At 43.6% G+C, this 13,581-nt stretch overlaps 1 pseudogene; it reads left to right on the top strand.

The window, feature by feature from the left end:
- The first annotated feature begins 11,338 nt into the window (after positions 1–11,338).
- On the top strand, positions 11,339–12,198 carry LOC108409463 (uncharacterized; annotated as a pseudogene).
- The last annotated feature ends 1,383 nt before the right edge of the window (positions 12,199–13,581 follow it).

Raw genomic sequence — 13,581 nt, 5'->3', positions numbered from 1 at the left:
TAAGTAAATATATGAAGAATAAACACTATAAGCACTCTATATGTTTTTAAAAAAATGCATATTAAATAGCCATGGGATACCATTTATCAAACAGAGACTTTGTGTGGAAACTTAATAAGTGTTCAATCCTCTGGACTGAGAGGAGGGAGAGTTTTTTAAGCATTCTCATGCTAAACAAACTTTTGGGAGGACCATTTGGCAATGTGACCCAGAAACCATGAAAAAGTACATACTTTGACTCAGAAATGGTACATTAGAAATGTGTCCTGAGGAAACAAATGTGTTCTCCGTTATTTAGGTGGCACAACACAGAATTGTTCATATAACATGGGAAAATTTGGAAACAATGTAAATGCCTCACAACAGGGGACTGGATAAGTAATTTAATGTCTGTCCATATAACGGGCTATTCTAAAGCAATTAATAGTTTTTTATAAGTATATCTTAAAAACGAAAGATGGTTACGATGTATTTTTAAATAGGAAATTATAAACAATATGTACAATATGGCCTCAATTTTATAAAAATATCTACATTAGTCATTTAGGATATATTCAGTTACAAGTAATAGAAAACTCAATTTAAACTGATTTCAACGAAAAAATTTATTCATTCATATTGCTAGAAGCTCCAGAAGACAGATTTTGATGTTAGCTTAACTTAACAGCTCAGAAAGTTCTTTGAAAACCTCATTTCTTTTTATATCTCCTTTTGGCCTTTGAAAGCATCTGATTTAGCTGGAAGCTGGTTTGTCTTGCGATGGCAAGGTGGCCACCAGCAGCTTCCAGGTGTCCAAATGCTTCTTTGGCAGGAGCCCTATGCTTCCTTCTGATTGGACAATCATGATGACGTGCCTTTCCTGGTGGCCAGAGGAATGCTTTGTATTGATTGCCTCAATTCTGGATTAGGTGCTGATCCCTAAAACAAACACCTGGCAAGAGCATGGGATTATTATAGTCTAGTTTAGGCAAATCAGGACCTCTACTGGAGCTAGGCATGCGGTCAGTCCCAAGAAAACTTCCATGATGTTCCACAGAGGTGTGCTGTGGGGTGGATGTTGAGAAGCTCATCTTAAGATCCAGTCTTCATCAGAGAAAAAAGGCTGGCCGTGTGTACACCAAAGCCTTTCCCTTCAGGTGGTGGAATTATGAGGAATTTTTATTTTCTTTTTATGCTTATCTATGTTTTTACACTTTTGACAACAAACATAACTTCAAAAAGAAATGAAGGCTATAAATATGAGCGAAAGCTGGTGAATAACACTTGCAATGTGATCAACAGCTTGAGAGATTTACAGCAGACTGTTGGCAAACAGGAAATACAAGTTTTCAGGATGGTACCAACTGTGCCTTGCAGAAGCGTCTAACTGTCTTTCTCTTACCTCTGTTGTGAAACTGCAATCACTTCCACGGGCATAATCTGAGATTTCTGAAAGCTGGTCTGGCTTAAACCCAGCGGTCTCAACAGCTTGAATTTCCCCCTTATGTCATGGTGTCAAAGCTTTTTAGCTTTCCCTAGAGACATTTTCCCTTGTCACCTTTGAACACCATGAAGTGCATTCCATTCCAGAAGGGGTGCAGAGAGGATGAGTTTACTTGAGGGATCTCCTGTATGCAGAAGGGGAGGTGCAGGCCCACTTCCTCTTGGACAGGAAGGGCTAAGGATTCTTTTAGGTAGTGGCTGCTGCAGAGAGTCTCGAGCTTTCTCGGAAGTCCTGAAACTTTCTTACACTGTGAATCACATTGTGACCCTGGCAGCGGACCCCACGGGAGGGATCCCATGTCTGAAGGCTCAGGGTCTGGGAAAATGCGAAGTGGGGCATCTCTCTTGATTCATTTCTGTTCGATGCTGGGTAGTTCTTCCCAGGATTCGTGAAGAAACTCCAGCTCCCTTGCACATGCTTCCAGTCTCCTGGAAAGTGAACTCGTTTTTGCACTGGCAGAAAAGACCACTACTGGTTAGGCAAGGTAAGGAAGGGGTCCTCATGTCAGTCTGGGTGTCCCATTTGTCATTTGTATTTCTGTTTAAAACTGATTCTCAGCTCTGCATTTTCAGAAACTTGATTTTATCTTGTCACACCCTTCTGGAATTATTCCATTGTGATGATAGGCAATAAACTGGCATTTTAGTTTCATGATGAGACCTATACTTACCAAAGGGTCAAACTTCTCCAGTTTGAGTGGTGAACGCATCTGGTCTGAGTGTGAAAATATACGTGGGAGAAGAAATGAGGCCAGAAAAGGTGGATATTGGATGGTCTTAAGGAACCATTCTATGTTTCCCTTAGTAATGTCATCCACCTCCTCACCTGAATATAGACTTCATTTGAGTAAGGACCTTGTTTGTCTTACATATTGTTTGTCTTGCATAATGATGTATAATGTATAATCCACAGAATTTAGAACAGGTGGAGGAACTTACCCCATATGTGATAAACGAATGAGTGGGACACTGACTAGCAGACTGGATAAATCTTTACTCCTTTCTAGAGTCACCTTCCTGTGAGAAGTTTTTCCTGACCCTTCTAGGAAGACTAGATAGGGCACAGGGCAGAGATGTGTAAGTCCCAGCGCCAAGCACCCAGCGAATACACAGCTGTGTCACTCGGGTCTAGGGAGACTCACTCCAGTATTCAAAGACCCTTCCAATAGAACTATCAATTTCCTACCTTCCTTTTTACCACCAACTTGGCCACTTAAATTAACATCCATACCCATGGGTTCAGGTCCACACAAATTAACAGAGACTATGGAATCCTTGTATGCAGCAAGATGTGCCAAAGAATCGGGCTCACACCACCTCTCTCTGATCGCTGCCAGTTTACCTAACTTGAGCATCTGCCTTGCTTTAGTCTCTCAGCCTGCCCTGATCTTAAAGGTGTGCTTGGCACTCGGTCTGTGTCTTGACTTCCTAAATTTCTGGTGTCAAAACATTGACTGTTATTTCTGGGTGACTCAGGACTGGGGGTCGCATGAGGCCATTTGCTCTATCAGAGTCATCAGAGTGGTGCACACAAACCTCCCCTGGACCTCAAGGAAATGTGACCTGGTCAGAAGGCAAGGACCCCTCCACCTGCCAGGAGGCCTCCTGCACTTGTGTTGTCACCAGGATCTATCCCGTGGTGTTCTGCAGAGAATCCCTGTGATGACAGGTCGCTTGTCCTCCCGTGGGAGAGCTTCTCCATGTGTCTGCAGGCCGATGACTTTGGGAGCCTCTCAGTCATTTGGATCAAACCCCTAGGTTGGCCATTATTTAGATGGAACCAACTGTACCCTTCACACATGTGTTTCCTTAGATTATTTCGTGACTGTTTCTCTTCTGTAGGCTTCGTTTACAAGTCAGCTTCTATCGGATCCGCCCTGGTTTCCTCCCCGCAGTGCTGGCCTTTTTTGTGCAATCATGGTTTTCCAGAGGGCTTTTTTATTCCCTTCGTCTTCTTCAAACAAACACTAAACTTTGAGTGTCTCTGCTTTTTCCAGGAAGCTTCTCCTGCTGGCTCCATGTGTACACTGTCTGGGATTCATCTCAGCATCTCAGCATTCTCCACAAGAATAAGCATTGAAACAGCCAGTTGCCCTGTAAATATGATTAAAATTCCATGCCAGTTCTTAAATACAAACATAAATGCTCATGAAAATAACTAAGAACTTTAATAACTTGGTGGAAGTGGACCTTGCTATGGAAAACTGCAAGTCCATCCACATGGTAATAGACTTTGCTGTGACAAGTGGACTTATAACCGGGCCAAAGGAGCTTCACACATTTATAGGTTTCTGAAAACTGAGAGATATCAATTATACAATGATCAAGTAAAAGTTCAAGTTAATAATTAACCATGAGCTAAGTGAAAGTTCTCAGAGCAGGCAAAAGATAAGGCATTCCGTGGGTTTTCACTTTAATTATGAGATTTATTTAAAATCATAGCTTTCAAGTCTAGAGAGTCCACTTTGCATGATATCTATAATCAAGATATGTATTGTACAAAGCTATCTAATACAGATAGGAGCATTTGGCCAAGCAATGTTTATTACATGCAGATTTCAAAACTAAGGGAGGTCTTTTTCAGTGGTGAAACAAATCACAGCACATCAAAATGTTAATAAAAATAGCTGTAATTAAATTGTACCTTAGTTTGTGGAAATAGCATTAAACCTGACAGAAAGGTTACAATAACCCCCATTGCTGAGTCAGAGACAGTAAAACTAAAGAGCTTCATGGAATCTGCTGATTTCAGCTCATCCAGGACGATCCTGATAAAACATTTGGTTTATGGCTCAAGCGAGGTGTGGCTCAAGCTTCTGCCGAGAAAGAAAGGCTGTGTCTTGTTGCTCAGGATGGGGCAACTATCTTGCTGTGCAGTGAAAGAAAAGCTTTGTGGAGTAGAGTGTGGAGCAGAAGATCGCCTCCTAGCAAAACACAAAACTCACCATCTTGGCTACTGTCGTTTTATCAGCTTTAATGTTAAAGTCACACAAAGTAAATTGATTTTTAACTAGCTTAATAATTGCGATGATGCAATATTCAAATGGCTTCAGCCTATTTCAAAATTAAATGCTGCAAGATGAACTCACTAGGGGCAAACCAATAGACCTAAGACAAAAGACTAGATAGACAAAAAGACAAAATCCACTCAGATTCTGGGAAATCGTACTGGCAATGAATCATACACTTAGCAATATATAGATTGCTGTTTACTCTTGGTGGGTCACAGACATCACATAGGCTTTTGGCATCTGAAGAGACAGGGAGGAAGGGGGAAAGGCAATTCGTTTCCTGCCTGCCAGGTAACTGTCCGAAGGCTCTGGACTGGGCTGTCTCCAGGACATTAGAGATTTGGTGTGTGTTAGTTGCTGTGACACCTCCAGTTCTGATGGATGCTGGGGGCACACAGGTCACTAGAAGTCACCAACTGATTGCGTGAATGTCCACCTGTTGAGCCTGTCACTGTGTTCCTTGGTTGGTCCCATGCAGATGCAGAAAGTTCCATTCAAGCAGAATCAAATGATTCTTGTCTCCAGTGTGCCATGATTTCATATAAATTCACTGAGTTTCTATTAAGATTCATGCATGAACAATGTTTTTTTTTTAACATATGACACTATCATAATTGGTATTGGACAATCTTTTTCTGAAATTCCAGAATGATCCCTCTGCCCATTTCTAGTTGCAGATATATATAGGACAGTGAAATATGTCATTCAACTGTGTCTTTGTTCACACAGATATCACTGTTACTGTAATAAGTCAGATAACACACTTGTCATTATGTAAATCACACAATGAACAGAGCTCCATCGCCATTCTTAGGAGCTACCTTCTTTCCAATGTTTCCTTCTTGAATATTTATGTTCCAGGTTTGGGGATTTGTTTCTCCCTGTCCTTGTCCATGGACAGCCTGGTATTTCAAAATCTCGTGGTGTTCAGTAAAGATGCATATAAAAACCTTTTTTTTAAAGATGCATTTTAAAAATTAAGTAGTTTAGAAAAGGCCAAGGTTCTATTAAAGCAAGGTGGTGGGCCCCTAGAATAATGAATCCTATGCATACTTTTGTAGATTAAAATTTTTGTCAGAAAAATTGGAGGGAAGGAAGCCGGAGAATTTCCCTTTCCATGTAAAAGAGACAAGTTAAAATGCAAAAGGTAACTGCCTGGGCAAGCACTCATTAGAAAAATGTGTAATCTGTCTTCGGAAGTCACTGGATATACCTACAAAGGCTTTGTGATTTCACCCCGTTCTTTCTAGATGGTTGACAATCACAGCTGGTATTTAGTAAGTGCCTAGTCGTGATGTCCAGTGGCTCGCTCTCGGTAAACACTGGTGCAGCCCAGTAAACACTGGCTCCCTCCCTTCCTTCCTGCTGCTTGGAGGAGAATGGCAAGGGAGAGGGCCAAGCTGCACAGACGGGAGCGGGTTTTACATCCCAAAGGAGTAAGGCTACAATTAGAGCGAAGGGGAAGACACATGTAAGGAGAAGAGGCCTGCTTATTGTTGGAGAAGCGGAGGTCAGATCACTTGGAGAACGTTTTAAGAGCCTTTCTGTAGGTAGCCGCCTCTCACTGGCCTTCTGCCAGCAGACACTGAAGGCCTGAAAGCATTTCTCAAGTTTGCAGTCAGCTGAGTTCTTCCCGTTGGCGGTAAATCAGATACTGGCCTCGACTTCGGCAGACACGGCCCTACTGCCTCGGGTGTCCATGAAGGAGAGGCCCTCCTCCCTCTCAGTGAGAGAGATCTTTTCTTTTCCAGAAATTCCCTGGTGTAGGTTCTGGGGGGATCCTAACCTACAGGAAGCCATTCTAGTCACCCGGAAATTAGGTGATGGCTGGCCGCTGCTTTTCCCTGCTGTGTGTGTCCTCTCAGGCCGCCATAACAAGATACCACGTACTGGGTGGCTTAAGCAACAGACAATTTCCCACAGTCCTAGGGGTGGCAAGTCCAAGATCAAGGTTGTTTCCTCTGACGCCTGCCTCCCCGGCTTATACGCAGTCCTCTTCTGCCTGCCCCTTCACTTGCCCTTTTGTCTGTGGACACATATCTCTGAGCTCTCTCTGCCCTCATCTCCCCTTATTACAAGGACACAGGGCAGCCGTCAGATTATTAGGCCTGATTTTAATTTAATTATCTCTTTAAAGATTCTGTCTGAAAATATATATATAATCGTCCTCAGGGGCTTGTCCCCAGCTGGACTCGCAGGACAAGATCTGCCACCTGGGAGCTTCACTGATCTTGTGACCCCCAGTCCCCGCCCTTCCCACACAGCTGCTTCCTGCTGGATTTTTGCAGGGAATGGAGGTGGCTGGTTCTGATTTCGTCACGACAGCTGTGGATATGATGTAATATTTTGCTGAAGTCTTACCTCCAGGTCTTTGTTGCAAAGCTGAAGCCAAAGTAACATTTTGAGCTAGAAGGAAACAGGTATTTCCATTTTAGAGTTTCAGAAAAAGATAAAGGCTCTAAGAACTGTCCTCAAGTGGAGGTAATATGTATAAATGAAGGTTTATCTTATGGATTTGGTTGCCATGAGCTCTTGACATGCAAATATGCCTCTGAGAAGGAGCACGGAGCTGGAGACTGGGAGATTCTGGCTGCCTGATCCTGAATGAATTACTGATCTCCCGAGGTCTCATAAGTAAATTAAAGACAACAAAACGTGCTCTCATTGATTTTGTAGATTTGCAACCTCCTGGAGATTTCACATGTACACAAAGTATTCTGAGCCCCTGGCTGTGGTAGTGTCTTTGTCTCTGTTCTCAGAGTGCCTGTCAAATAGCACGATGCAAGTAAGGGTGGACATTTGGCCATCTCCTGTTGGCTCTTAACCTGTGGTAACCTGTGGCATATGCTGCTCCTATTTTAATCAAGCAAGTCTCCTTATTGCCTACAAAATGAGTTTTAACCCTTGCAGTGGTATCAAGACCCTCCAGATGTTGTCCTGGCCATAGCCTCTCCTTAACAATCCCTCCCTCCACTGAAACGGACCTGCTCCTTGTCCCCCAAACATATGGGTAATCCCCCCTTAGCTCCCGCCGTGTCCTGTTGCCTGGAATCGCCATCTCTCCTCTCCGCACCCCACCTCACCTTGCCCCTGTTTCACTCTAGTTTTCATCCTTGAAAGGCTAGATTCGAGTTTCCCCTTCCCCCAGGACCTTTCCCTCAGTGCCCTAATGATTCCTGCTGTTTCTGAACAAGTCCACTCCACCCCCTGCCCCACCCCAGATACCCAGCTTTCTCATGCATTTGGTGACAAGTACATAGGATCTTTTTAGTCATTATTGCCTAAATACATTGTATTGTGCATCTTCCACTGGACAAGAGGCTTCTGTCTGTCAGCACCTGTGTTTTATTACCATATAACCTCACCACTTAGGACTGTGCGTTGTATGTTTCAATGTGCAGTGAAGATTGGTTGAGTATAATGACAAAATGTGCCATGTTGATTAGTGCATTAAATGTATTAGGAAACTAAAGAAACTAGTCCTTGCCTGGTTTCAACAATAGATGGTTTCCCTGAAACCATTTGAGATCCGGAGGGAGAGGGGTTTGCTGGTTTACCCTTTGTTATTGCTGTAGCTGCAGTAATTCAGCTTTTAAAATTTTATTCTAAAGGAAGCACAGTGACAGTCACTCACACTCCGTGCAAAGTTTCGAGGCTTAGAGCGCAGCTGGGCCAAGCGCTCCTCATTGCTGTTGGGGAGGTACTGTCAGATGAACTAGGCGTGCATGCGGGGTAGGGGCTTCACATGGGTGCGGAGCAGGAATGAGGAATCCAGCTGAGACTCTCCACAGACATGCCTGCGATCCTGGGCAGAATGGAGGGAACAAGACTGAATAATGGGACTATGGCCCATAGGCTAGGCCAGACCTGGCAAGGGTTGGCATTGCTGGGAGGCCCAAGCAGATGGGGAGGCTGTCCCTAATGTGGAGCCTGCCAGCAGCAACTCTCCCAAGTCTGGGGCTCAGAGGTTGGGTTTCTGGTCCCGGGAGGGCACCTGGCCAGACAAGGTGGGCCCTGTTCTAGAGAGCCAGGGCTTCTATTGTAGCCTTGTCCACAGGGGACAGGATAAGGATGTTCTGGAAGAGGGATGGGCTATCTTGTTCTCAAGAATAAGGTAAAAGCCCAGCCACTGCAGGCCCGAGTTAGGAGCTAAACCCTGAGATTGTGAGTGAGGATGATTCCAGATAAAGAGAGAAAGGATGAGGAGCCTGGGGATGCTGTAGGGCCACGAGGAGAGGAACCAAGGGCCAGGGAGCAAAGTGACCAACATCCAGGGTCAGAGGTCAAGGCGCAGAGCCCAGGTCACATGACTCCCTCCCCCGCTCTGCCCCCACCAAGGGCAGAGCATTTGTTCTGACTTACAAGGTTTCCATGCAGCCTTCACTGGGGCCCTCGGCTTCTATGGTGGGGTCCTGAGGATTGTCACAGGGTGAGCAATGGAGGAGGAGGCATTTAATGTGTGCAAACGTGCATTTTTCTGTTTATTATGGAGGGGTTCTTGTGTAAGATTTTGATTGAAAGTCTGCAGCTAAAAGAAAACTTGGTGAAGAGTTTGACAAAGAAAATGTCCATTGCAATCTCCGTTCCTCGCTGGAGAAAACAAATGCCTGGACTTCAACATGATGGCAATGGCCCCCAAATCCAGCAAGCAGGGAGAAGTCTCCACAAGGTGACAACACAATATGCAGAGAAAAAAATTATGCCTTCAGCAAGGGGTTTCTTTTATGTATTTAAGGTATCATTGACATGCACTCTTATGAAGATTTCACATGAAAAACATTGTGGTTACTACATTCACCCATATTATCAAGTCCCCCCCATGCCCCACTGAAGTCACTGCCCATCAGTGTAATAAGATGCCACAGAGTCACTACTTGTCTTCTCTGTTTCGGTAAGGGGTTTCTCAAGGAACAATGGCATTTTCAGTTCTCGGGAAGTTGGAATAGTTGAATCCCCATTGTGATATGCCCTGTGGGAAATCAGTATAGTATATTGTGCCTCTTCAGGGTTCATTTTGTATACTTTGAATTCCAGGGGCCAGAATAAAGGAACAGGAAACCCATTTAAGCTAGCTCAAATCACGGAGGGTGTGTTTTATTTTTAGAGCCCAAGGCCAGAAAATGCAGAGCATCTCAGTGGGATCGGAGATTCAGGAGCCCAGGTTGTGGTCTTGGTCCTGCAAGGGCTCTTATCCTCTTAGGGGCCTTGTGCTGTGCCTCTGCTTCTCTCCTAATTCTCTCTGTGCCTTTCCTCAGCTCACCTATGCTCCACCATGCCTGGCAGGCCAATTGCATGATTTCACACTAGGACTTCATTCTCTGTGAGAATCCCTGGGTCAGATTTTTTAAGCCCAGTCTACAGAATGATCTCCCCGTGAGTCAGATGTCTATCCCAGGTCCAGTCAACTTGATGGGAGATGCTGTAGATCATGAAGCAAGGCAGCAAGGCTGTAGTGGGGCTCATTACCTTGGATGGAGTGTAGTGGGGGGACAACAGTTGGCATCTCTACCATAGACTTTCACAGAGACAATGATACTATGATTTGGGGGTTCTCCAGGCTGCCACCCAGTGTGTCATTCATGCCTTGCATGCTTGAGAAGACTATGAGGCTCCTGTGCACGCCCTACATTTCAGTGGTCACATTCCCTCAGCAATCCTAAGATCCCAGTACCTTCCTGCTTCCTAACAACAGAAACAATATTCCTAAAAATGGGGTGGTCAGATGACACTGGCCAAAGAGGAACTCAGAAAATGCATTCACTGGGACTTTCATCTGACATAAACTTCCTTGTGGTTGAGAGAGTGGGTTCTGGCGTTGTACTCCCAAATTCAAGTCCTGGCCCCACTATGCAATATCCATATGACCTTGAGCAGGTCGCTCAGCCTCTCTAAGTCTCAGCTTCCCCACTTGTGAAAAGTCCGTAATCAAACCAGTTGGTGGAAAATGAAGCATTCTCCGTGGTGAGTGAGGAAGATGCTCTGGGAACGGTTTTCATCCCTAGGAAGTACTGGGTACCTGTCACCCATGATTGCTGTCGCTATTGCTAAGATCCCTCTCATATCTATGCACCCAAATGAATTCCCATCTCTGCATCAGTGACTTCCCACACTCCTTAAGCTCTCGCCCTAATTTCTTCCCCAGACAGTTGTATGCACTAAGTGTTAACAAGTGCTTAGTGACTGATCAATTGACTTTTATAGTGTTGTACTTTATGCTTTGAATTGAAAAAGTTCTCACAAATGAAGATGGAAAAGGACGTGTAAGGAGTAAAACCTTGATCTGATTCTGAGCAACTTCTGAGTATTGAGAGTACATGACTCAAACCCTCCTTCTAGGTGATTTGGGTACATGCCCCTCCCCGGAGATCAAGGGAAGACCCCAGATGATTTCTCCAGTTTCTTTCTTTGATCCATGTCAATATCAAAAATTGTTATCCTCTGGGCAAGAGAGGTGAAGGGGATCAAGAAGTATAAACTTTCAGTTGTAAAATAAATTAAGTTACAGGAATGAAAAGTACAGCACAGGGAATATAGTCAATAATATTGTGATAATTTTGTGTGGTGGCAGATGGTAACTACACTTACGGTGGTGAGCATTTTGGAATGTATATAAATATCAAATCACTACATTGTACACTTGAAACTAACATAATAATATGTCAACTACACTTCAATAGAAAGTATAAATATGTAAGTAAAAATGTCATCCTCTATACCAAAAAGCATGCAGGCTGTTCCTTCACAGTGTACACAAGATCAGGGAGCTAGAAAACCACACAAGCTTTACCACAGATTCACTCTTCCCCGTTCTCTAATCCTGCAGGGACCAAGTGGCCCCGAGGATCATGAACTTGTCTTCTGAGCACTGCAACATATCAGATAGGCTGAGGCTAGAAGCAGCAGTGAAGGCCTCTATATACACGGTCACTTTCTCTTTTGCCACATTCATCACCATCATCATTGTCACAATAGTGTCACAGACTTAGAAACTGAGGAGAGAGGTCCAAGACGTCCTCCTCTGCCACCGCCTGCTGTGCATCTCCTCCTGCTGCAGCCTGGGGGTGGTTTTCCAAGGGATGCAGGCCCTGCTGGCCAGCAGCCCTGGGCTGATATGCCGGGTGGTGTTTGGGGCCCAGCTGAGTGTTGGAGAAGGGATCCTCTTCACTCTGGCCTTGACGGCTGTCCGCACTTACCTGGCCATCTGCTAGCCATTGAAATCACTGTCCTTTGTGAATTCAGTTAAACATAGGATTCTGGTTGGGGCTTGGACAATCATTATACTCAAGAATGTGTGCTTATTTCTTACAGAGGGCATTAACCCCACTCAGGTTGAAGTTTTAAAATCTGAACCCCTTTGCCCTGTGATCTTGAACAGCCTTCCTGCCAGAGCCATTGGTATGGTTTTCCTTTTCTTTCTTCAGTCTATCATTTTTATAAGTTAATCTCTGATATACCAAGAAGGGAAATGGGCTGGCCATTTTAATAGGTCAAATATCAAAGCAAGGAAAACAGTCCTTATTCATTTAGTGCAGGTGGTTTACATGTTATACCAGCCCTGATATTCATAGGTTTAAGAAAGATGTGTGGAGTGTTTTTCTTTGCTTTAAACCTAGTGCTTTTTAGGGTCTTTGCATCTGCCCAGTGTTTTAACCCTCTGATCTATGGGCTCCAAAATAGAGAGCTGCAAAGCAGATTATATGATTGAGTATTCTGTCAACTGTGGTGTAGGCGCATGATGAAAAGCAGCTTGACAGTTTAAGCCAAAACTCAGACTTTGAATTAATAACTCTAGTCCTAATAGACCATCAGCTAGGGTTGAAGATTTGTCTTTTACTCAACCTAAAATTGGTGCCTTGATTTGATTTTGAGAGCAAAATGAGTGAGTCAAGATTATTCGTCTGTTTTATAAACTTTGCAGCTGCATACACTGAATTGGCCTCAGTGAAATCATGTTATATCTTTAATTCTAAACCCAGGTCAGCATTTTTGGCAGCATGCCCTACTCTGCTTCGGTTGTTAGGCTGCTTTTGAGAATGTACTTGTTTTTAAAAACAGAAATTGTGCTTGGTTAGTATGGAGAGAAGTCTGGTTGTTCCTCTTATGTGAATTAGGGATAGGCTTAGCTACACATAATAGCAAAACAGCAACAAAAAAACAGTGATTTTGAAAAGTTTGAGATTGACATTTTTCTTATGTAAAAGAAATCTGGAGGTACATAATCCAGGCCTATATGGCAGCTCTGAGAAAACAGGTTCATTCTCTTCTAGTCTGCCATGATTAGTATACTACCTCATGACCCAAGATGGCCGTTAGTGCTCCTGTCATCACATTTATACTTCAGCCAGTAGGAAGGAGGAAGGGGCAAAGAGAGCTCTGCATCCTCCTTCTAACAACAGTTTGTAGAAGTCACAAAACACTTTTTTTTATATAAAACTGACCAAAATTTAGTCATATGGCTATGCCTGGTTTTAAGGGGGTATGGGAATAAATTTTAGCTGGGTTCAGTATCTCAGATAAAAATGAAGGTTCTTAATACTTAGAAAGGAAGGAAGAATGGACATCAGGAGGTAATCAGGGCCCATTTTCCTCTCAACCAAATAAAGTATAAAGAAGGACAATGGATGGATTATAATCATCACAAAAATGTACTCTACCTTTCAATATTATATAGAGTTAACTGTTCAGGATTTCAGAAAACTTTGTGTTATGTTAACAGTTCTCCAAGAGAATGGTTTCAAGAAGGAGAATGATGAACTGGTTTAAACATGGGCATTCACTCACAATATAAATCTGAGCCAGTTTGAAGCAGCAGTACAAAATATTCTTTCACTGAAGTTTACATATGATATTTCTTTAAATGAAATGCCCATTTCTGAGTCAGTCAGGATTGAGTTCTAGAAACAGGAATCATCACTCTAGGTATTTCAAACAGGAAGGATTTAATACAGGAATTAGATTTAGAGAGTGGAAATTAGGGTTGGAGGAGTGAAAATCAGGGGCCACCAATGACTAATGTCAACACAAACCACTACGGCTGTGGTCTGGAGTCAAACAGCTGCTCCGACCACTGTCTCTGCTGACTCATACC

Source organism: Manis javanica, chromosome 12, assembly GCF_040802235.1.
Source record: "Manis javanica isolate MJ-LG chromosome 12, MJ_LKY, whole genome shotgun sequence".
In the NCBI taxonomy this organism is placed as follows: Eukaryota; Metazoa; Chordata; class Mammalia; order Pholidota; family Manidae; genus Manis; species Manis javanica.
This window is presented reverse-complemented; position numbering and strand designations above follow the sequence as displayed.